Genomic DNA, 7,952 nt, shown 5'->3' with positions numbered 1-7,952 from the left:
GAATGCTCAGAACAATTCCGAGTTCAACACCTTGTTCCTCATGTGACTGCGGTAATTTAGGAAAAGGCTCCTTAGACAATCTTTCAGACAGAGGAGAGGAAGAGGAACTAGGCGAACCTGATGGTTCAGCCACGATGACTTCGTATCAAATAACAAGAAAAGAGAGCTGAATTTCAAGGCTTTAAAATGTATTTTAAGGAATACTCACAATTTGGTCTAGAAAAGACTAACATGAATGTTATGAGATCATGGGCAACAATTTTTTAAGACGCATAAATAAACTAGTGCTCTTTCATGTTTTAAGAGTCGAGAAAGAAGCAAAGATGACTCTATCACTTTCAGTTTGAAACGAGCTCGAAAGGAAAAGCACTCGGATGATATTTTAAGTTTAAGGAGTCAAAAAGATCAAATGACTACTCAGGATGATCTAGGTAAAAAGGATTACCAGGTAACCGTGAATTGCAGAATACCTCCCGGCGAACCGAGAAGTATGGGAAGACAATCTCCCCGAATGTTGTGTTTGGTGTATCACGTTTACAAGGCAGAAGACTCAGCTTCCTATGGATCAAGGATTGCAACCTAGTGGGGTCTCCCTTTATATACATGACGGTGTAGGGAGCACAAGTCCGTACTAGCGTTTTCTAGTGCCGAAGCGAATGACAGATGTTAGGTCCCTATAATAATAGTGATTTCCCCATTACTATTGCCATTGTATCCCTTATTGTTATTGTTGTGCCCCTATTGTCCCCATATTGTTATTATTGTGCCCCATAGAATCCCACTATTGTTATTTTTGTGTCTTTATATTATTATTATTAGCTCGGCTTGGTTATATTGTGACCCCTTAGACTCCTATATATAGAAAGGAGGTTTTGTCATTTGAATCATCCAAGAATTGTTCATTTGTGTAATGTAAAGGAGGTTTCCCCCTCGAAGAGGCTGAATTCCAAGGCGTTGATCTATCTTTTATATCTTTTTGTGAGCTGGTTTCATAACATTTGGTATCAGAGCTTTGGATTCTAGGGTTTTGCTGCTCCAAACAGGGCACCATGGAATTTTCGCTATCTGCAATGTTTTAGAAGTGAAAAAAAAAACCCTTTTGATATGAAATCTCATTGAACCTCAGATCCGAATCTCATATCTTGTATTGCTATATTTTCGGAGATATGATCTAAGGAAGTTAGGGTTTTTGTAAGCTCTAGAAGTTCATCTAAAACATGTCATTATGGGATTTTCGCTATAACTCTTTCACTACAAATTTTCAGAAGCTAAAACAAAAACCCATTTGAGAAAAAATTAGTCTGAACCTTGGTTCCGAATTTCATCCTCTCTCACTATATTTTCAAAGATATAATCTGAGGAAGTAAGGGTTTTTGCATACCCCCGAATTACATTCCAAACAGGTCACCTTGGGAAAATCATCATAACTTTCCCTCTGTGCATCAGATTGAATTTTAGTAAGAATTTATAGAAAGAGGATGGACTGTAGTGTTTTGGATACCATTTTCAGAACCTAAGGTTGAAACAGTGACCCGTGGCACATCGTACAAGTGCGCTCTACTAAACAAGTCTATACTCAAGTCATCGTGGGAGATTTGGCATAACTCTTCATTGGAGAATCCAATCTTGATCAAACTTGCCAAGTTAGAAATATTACTCAGAGGGTTATCGCAGAAAGAAATTTCAGACCTTGGAGATAAAAAATTACAGAAATACATCAGATTCAATATCAAGCTCCTACAAAGTGAAGAAAGGTGTGTAGTTTTTTTTTTAATTTTTGCATAAGCTTGGTTTGAAAAATTAGTTTGAAGGAATTCAAAGGGCATAGTGAAGCATTATTATCGGTAATTGTTGCCTCGAGGAAAGAAAATGGAAACACCTAGTAAAAAACCTAAAAGCTCTAGCATGACTCATGAAGAAGAGGAAGAAATGCAACATGATATATCAAAATTACGAGACCAAGTGCAACAAATGTCACTCGCATAAAATGTAACAGAAGCTAAGATGGATGGTTTAAAGAAAGATGTATGGTGTGGAAGCTAAGATGGATGGTTTAAAAAAAGGCGTGGAATCTAAGATGGATGGTTTAAATAAAGGCGTAGAAGCTAAGATGAATGACGTGGAAGCTAAGATGGACAGCGTGGAAGCTAAGATGGACGGCGTGGAAGCTAATATGGAAGGCGTGGAAGCTAAGGTGGATGATTTAGAGAAAGGCATGGAAGATTTGAAGACAAATTTGACAAAGTTTCTACAAGAAATGCTTACTAATGGCAAAAGGGTAGTAAAGGAAACTCATGATGAGAACAAAATAAATGTTAATCATGATTTCATAGACTCTAGCATTGGCTTGAAGAACCACCATGTTCAAAAGATCGATATGAGGAAGTTTGATGGCAAGGATCTCAGAACATGGATACTATAGATGGAGCAATTTTTTGATCTCCATAATGTGAAAAACACACAAAAGATACGCATTGCAACTTTATATTTGGAACCAAATCATTTTGTATGGTATCGATGGCTTTGCTCTCATAAACAAATTGTCACTTGGGTTATTTTTACGAATGAAATGATAGCACATTATGAGGATACAAAAAGCAACACTTTTTTTAGCCAATTGATAAATCTCAAACAAAAGGGTTCAATGATGGAGCACATTGAGGACATCCAAAAATTGAATATAAGGGTAAAAGATATTCCAGAGGAGCATAGGATTGATGTGTTCATAGGGACTTCAAAAGATAACATCCAACATGAGGTTTGCCTTTGGGAACCAGATTCATTGGAGAAGGCATTCAGGTTGGCAAGAAAAATGGAAAGCAAAATTATGGCAACAAGGAAGCCTACCACTCACAATCATAAGGATGGAAGTGTTGCTGCCCCTAGCCATCCACAACCTACAAGGTTGACACCACAACAATTGGAAGGAAAAAGAGAAAAAGGGCTTTGTTATAGTTGTGATAGAAAATACACTAAATGTCATAAGTATGTCGAGAAGAAATTATTTTACATAGATTTTGAAGAGAAGGAAGAAAAGGAACAAGAAACATCAAAAGAAGAGGATATACACCAGGAAAAAACCCTAGAAAAAGAAGAAATGAATCCGACCATATCTTGTAATGCATTGGCTGGAATTACCACTCCTCAAACTATCAATATCGAAGGGAATATCAAGAAGAAAAAGGTAATAGTTTTGATTGATCCGGGAAGTACCCATAATTTTATTCATTGTAAGATAGCCAAGGAATTTAATTGCTTCCTATATCTGGCACCAGAGTGTCAAGTGATGGTTGCAAGTGGAGGAACCATAAATTGCTTAGGGAAGTGCCATAATATCAAGCTATCCATGGGAGAATATGTATTGAATAGTGCAATGCTTTCCATTCCAATGGGTGGTGTTGATGTTGTACTAGGAGTCCAATGGCTACAATCCTTGGGTACAATAGATTTTAATTTTCAATGACTTTTCATGAAATTCTCTTCAGAAGAAAAGGAAGTTGAATTAAGGGGTATTGTAGGGAAACGGGGAAAGATAATCAACTCTAACGGAATGACAAAGCTTCTAAACAAATAACAACGAGGCATAGTTACACAATTATGTTCACTAGAGGTTCCCACATCGAAATCATCCATTTCTCCAGATCTCCAAAAAGTCTTGGACAATCATTCCAAGGTATTTGAGACTCCCAAAGGCCTCCCACCTATTCGTGATCATGATCATGCTATTAATTTGATTCCAGGAAGTGTTCCTCCAAACATCAAGCCTTACAAATATCCCTATGTCCAAAAGAGTGAAATTGAACTTATAGTTGCAGAAATGCTAGAGGTTGGTATAATTCAACCTAGTCAAAGTTCGTTCTCTGCTCCAGTAGTATTGGTTCACAAGAAGGATGGATCATGGTGCATGTGTCCAGATTATAGGGAGCTCAACAAGCTCACTATTAAAGATAAATTTCCCATTCTTGTCATTGATGAATTATTGTATGAATTGCATGGATCAATTTACTTCACCAAGTTGGATCTTTGTTTAGGATATCATCAAATCAGAATGAAGACAGAAGACATTCCAAAAACATCATTTAGAACTCATGAGGGTCATTATGAAGTTTTGGTCATGCCTTTTGGCCTTACTAATGCACCTTCTACATTTCAAGGTTTGATGAATTCCATTTTCAAACCCTTCCTTAGAAAATTTGTGTTAGTATTTTTTGATGATATACTAATCTACAACAAGTCTTGGAAGGATCATGTCCAACATGTTGACATGGTGCTCAAACTATTAGAGGAGAAACAATTATATGCAAAAATCTCCACATGTTTCTTTGGAGTATAAGAGGTGGAATATCTGGGTCATATTGTATCTCATGAAGGTGTTAAGGTAGACCCTAGCAAAATTAAAACCATTAAGGAATGGAACATACCCACATCCATAAAGCATCTATGAGGATTTCTCGAGTTGACATGGTATTATCGCAAGTTTGTTAAGAATTATGGGATAATAGCAGCACCTCTAACAACATTATTGAAGAAAGATGCATTCTCATAGACTCCAGAAGCAACGAAGGCCTTTGAAAATCTTAAGGAGGAAATGTGCCAAGCACTAGTCTTAGTTACACCATACATCACAAAAACCTTTATTGTGGATGTGATGCCTCAGGAAATGGAATTGGTGTTGTTTTAATGCAAGAATAAATACCCATTGGTTTCGAAAATCATCCAATCAAAGGAAAGAATTTACACAAAGTTATTTATGAGAAGAAATTGTTGGCAATACTACATGCACTTAAGAAATGGTGACCCTACCTAATGGGAAGACACTTCAAGGTAAAAACAGATCATGATAGTCTTAAGTACTTCTTAGAAAAAATATTATCTTCAGAAGACCAGCAAAAATTGTTATAGACAATTTTGTGCCTTGCAGCATCAGGCATGAATTGTCAATAATCCAAGGGATCCAAAGTCCCTAAACATGATGTTCCTACCCCTAGACGAACAAGGTCAGCAAGCCAACAGCTCTCAGATCAGTTCTCCACCTGAAAACACTCAAAAACAAGCAATCCTGAAATCAAAGCAGGTGCTCCACTAGGCTTCTGCGCTGAAAGCCAACTCCTCCATGGTGTACCTGCGTTGCAAAGCAGGTAGGACAAAGGCCACCTGTGCTGAGCGAGTTTGGACAAGTGGCACAGTGAGTCATTGCTGTGGAATCTTCCAAAAATGACACTTGGTTCAGGGATTTCGCCTTGTGATGAGTCAGAGGCTCTGTTTCTCCAAGTGGAAGCAAGGTTCTCCAAGTGGACTCAAGAACTGAAGATTAACTGAAGAGAGAGAGGACACAAGGCAGCTACACATCAGTTGCAAGCTGACTCATCCTTTCTCAATTCATCTATATATTGAGCTCTCTCCTATGAGCTCAGGAGGCTGGAATTTTGTGCAAAGTAATGATATGCTGTTGGTTTCACTATAGAACTATTGGGTGATTAATTGAAGGAGGTGAAGAGGAGAAATTCTTTCTGCTGGGAGGTGTTGCTGGATTGGGACCTTCAATGGTTGTAACACTCTCAGAACTTTACTTCTTCCATTAATAAAATCTATTGAGGTTCTTCTATATGCATTTGTTTCAATGATGTGTTGTGATGATTGTATATTTGATTTATGCTAATCCTTGAATCAGTTATGATTGCATGCTTCTTGTAGTTTCCTTCTTTGTTATTTTGCAGGATCTCATTGTAGCTGGGCCAGCAAAAGAGCAAGGAGCTGGGAGCAAGCAGCAAAGAGAAGAGTTTGGATTCGACATTAAGCACAAGGCAACGGTTAGTGCATTTCTTCATTCTCTCTTGCTTTCATAAAGAAGTAAACCTTAAGTAGTTTTGTTTACAGTTGTTGCTGAGGTACTATCACCCTTAGAGTGGGATAGGGTCATCTGAGTCGGATACTTTTCCCTACAACACACTGGCGACTCCACTGGGGAACGCATCTGTTTGATTGATTGTAGTATTTTGCTATTCATTTCCTGAACAAGAGAGTACGAAATCGAAAAGCTTTTGACTATATCAAAAGCGAAGTAGAGGGCAGCTACTCTAGCTCAGTTCTGAGCATGTTCATGATTTGAAGAGCTGATCTACAAGGATCCTTGTAATCTCTTAGTGATATCTTTTCATCCTCCTTGTCATCCCTTAGTGTGTGCTTGACTGATAGCTTCTGATTTGAGCAAAAACCGTGAATTTTTGAGAAAACTGTGACCCGGAAACTGTGAAAACGTAACTTTCGTTTTCCAAAGCAGGTAGTACACAGGCTACTTGCTTTGCAACGTAGGTCCCGAAGGGGCTACCTGCGCTGAGAGCCAGACTGGCTATGCAACACCTGCGTTGGCCCAATTTTGCTTAGTGCAGTTGGGGTTTCCTCCCTTTTTCTTGCCTGTTTTCACTATAGTTTTGCAGTTAGTTGTCAGTCTTAGTACCTATCTGAAACCAACCTTACTTGCCATCATTCCGCCCCTATTATATAACGAAATTGTACTTGTTCTTTTGTATTTCTTACATCATTTACAATTTCCCGTAATGAAAAGTGAACTAGTCTTGCTTTGGCCTCTTAGATCCGAACCTGTGTTAGGCATTTTTGCTGGTCTTAAGAGTTAGCTTGATTGCTGTCCATAGCTGGTTGGTCTTTTACTTTCGTCATATGGTTTGATTTCATGAATTTCCAGTGTTTAAACAAGTAAATCTTAAGGTGTCTTTTGATTTTGGACTAGCTTGTTTACTTTCGCTTGAAATCGAAATCAAAGTTATATAACAACTTTCTTTTTGTAATACATCAACATTAAGAAAGGGAAAAGAAAATACATGCATTGTGCATTTTGCATTTGACTGTGTGCATGCTGATTTAGGAAATTTTGCATTAGTGTGTGCTCTATGATCTGTGTGAAAAGATTTGCCTTTCTTCTCCTCAGTAGTTAAGATTTTCAAAGTTGAAAGATTGAAAAGTTTGCTTCTCATCTTAGACTGCATTCAGGAATTTGTTACATACATCTCGTGGTGATCCTTAAAGGCAAACTGCTAAGCAAGATCAACATTAAAATAAATTCAATTTACATAACAACGCTTTGAAACATAACGCAAACACATAGAGGTCTAAGCTAGAGATGTGTTCCGGCGTCGTTAAACATAGTGACTGTCGATCTCGAAGAAGGTGGGTGATTCCTCCTGAGAGTCGGTGGCACTAATACGGACTTGTGCTCCCACGTACCGTCGAGTATATATTGGGAGACCCCTATAGGCATATATCCTTTATCCTTAGGAAGCCGTGTCGACCGCCCTACTGATCGCAATGCAGTGAACACAGCATTCACGAAGATTGACCACACGTACCGTAAAACGTATTCCGTGGTTTTGCAAAAGGTTTGGCACACCCTCTGCCTAGATCTCCAGAGCAGTTTCTTTTGGCCTTTTTCAAACTCTATAACTGAAAAATTCCAACCGAGCATTTGTCACTTCGGGCTCGTTAATACATCGAAGGAGACTAGAGTCATCTTTAGCTTTTTCTCGACTCTTAAAACATGAAAAAGCAAAGTTGTGTCTAAAGCGTCGTTAATAAAATTTATTTTAAACGGAACATAATCACCTGTTATTCCCACGTTGATCTTTCAGTTGAAAAGTATGGAGCCCACCAACCAAGGAAGTCACCTTGGCGGAAATCCTAGTCCCTTCTCCTCTTGGGGAGATATTGGTGCGCCTCATATGGCCACATTGTCACTTCCAGGATTGACAATTGGCCTACTTATATGGCTCTTTTCAACTAATGTAGTTCAGACCACCACACATCCTGAGCAGTCGAATCAATAGTCAGATCAGTCTAGAGCTTCCCACCAGCCTTCCACTTCTTACAATTCTTCCTCTGATCCTTCATCTTCGCAAGGTAGAGCCGGCAAAAGTCAGCCTCCCATGGAGAAGAAGGAG

The sequence above is a fragment of the Pinus tabuliformis genome, chromosome 1_2 (genome assembly GCF_031772625.1).
Source record: "Pinus tabuliformis cultivar Carrire ecotype Pingquan chromosome 1_2, CPIR1, whole genome shotgun sequence".
In the NCBI taxonomy this organism is placed as follows: Eukaryota; Viridiplantae; Streptophyta; class Pinopsida; order Pinales; family Pinaceae; genus Pinus; species Pinus tabuliformis.
This window is presented reverse-complemented; position numbering follows the sequence as displayed.